Source organism: Phocoena sinus, chromosome 9 (genome assembly GCF_008692025.1).
Source record: "Phocoena sinus isolate mPhoSin1 chromosome 9, mPhoSin1.pri, whole genome shotgun sequence".
Lineage (NCBI taxonomy): Eukaryota > Metazoa > Chordata > Mammalia > Artiodactyla > Phocoenidae > Phocoena > Phocoena sinus.
The window spans coordinates 76,074,008-76,075,290 of NC_045771.1; the positions used below are offsets into that span (position 1 = coordinate 76,074,008).

Here is a 1,283-nt window from a genome sequence, read left to right on the forward strand (position 1 = left end):
CAGTAGGCCCTTGTTTTTATCTATTTTATATATAGTAGAGTGTATATGTTAATCCCCATCTCCCAGTTTATCCCTCCCTCCCCTTCCCCCCAGTAACCATAAGTTTGTTTTCTACGTTTGTGACTCTCTTTCTGTTTTGCAGATAAGTTCATTTGTATCATTTTTTTAGATTCCACATATAAATGATATCATATAATATTTGTCTTTCTCTGTCTGACTTACTTCACTTAGTATGATAATCTCTAGGTCCATCCATGTTGCTGCAAATGACATTATTCCATTCTTTTTATGGTTGAGTAATATTCCATTATATATATGTACCACATTTTCTTTCTTTCTTTAATTTATTTGCACCTTGCAGCTGGTAGGATCTTAGTTCCCCAACCAGGGATTGAACCTGGGCCCTCTGTAGTGAGAACACAGAGTCTTAACCACTGGACCACCAGGGAATTCCTGTACCACATCTTCTTTACCCACTCCTCTGTCAATGAACATTTAGGTTGCTTCCATGTCTTGGCTATTGTAAATAGGGCTGCAGTGAACATTGGGGTGCATGCATCTTTTCAAATTATGGTTTTCTCCAGATATATGCTTAGGAATGGGATTGCTGGATCACATGGTAGTTCTATACTTAGTTTTTTAAGGAAACTCCATACTGTTCTCCACAGTGGCTGTACCAGTTTACATTCCCACCAACAGTGTAGGAGGGTTCCCTTTTCTTCACACCCTCTTCAGCATTTATGGTTTGTAGAGGTTTTTAAAATAAATTTATTTATTTATTTTTGGCTGTATTGGGTCTTCGCTGCTGCACGCGGGCTTTCTCTAGTTGCAGTGAGCGGGGGCTACTCTTCATTGAGGTGTGTGGGTTTCTCATTGCGGTGGCATCTCTTGTTGCGGAGCAGGGGCTCTAGGCATGCGGGCTTCAGTAGTTGTGGCTTGCCGGCTCTAGAGTGCAGGCTCAGTAGTTGTGGCTCACGGGCTTAGTTGCTCCGAGGCATGTAGGATCTTCCCAGACCAGGGATTGAACCCATGTCCCCTGCATTGGCAGGCGGATTCTTAACCACTGTGCCAGCAGGGAAGGCCTGTTTGTAGAGTTTTTGATGTTGGCCATTCTGACAAGTGTGAAGTGATACCTCGCTGTACTTTTGATTTTCATTCCTCTAATAATTAGTGATGTTGAGCATCTTTTCATGTGCTTTTGGCCATCTGTATGTCTTCTTTGGAGAAATATCTAGATCTTCCACCCATTTTTTGATTGGGTTGTTTGTTTTTTTGATATTGAG

General features: G+C 41.7%; 1 non-coding gene across 1 annotated transcript; it reads right to left on the reverse strand.

Annotated features, from left to right (window-relative positions):
* Positions 1-376: 376 nt before the first annotated feature.
* On the reverse strand, positions 377-449 carry TRNAE-CUC. The gene has a single exon. It is a non-coding gene; the product is annotated as a tRNA-Glu (tRNA).
* Between the last annotated feature and the right edge of the window lie 834 nt (positions 450-1,283).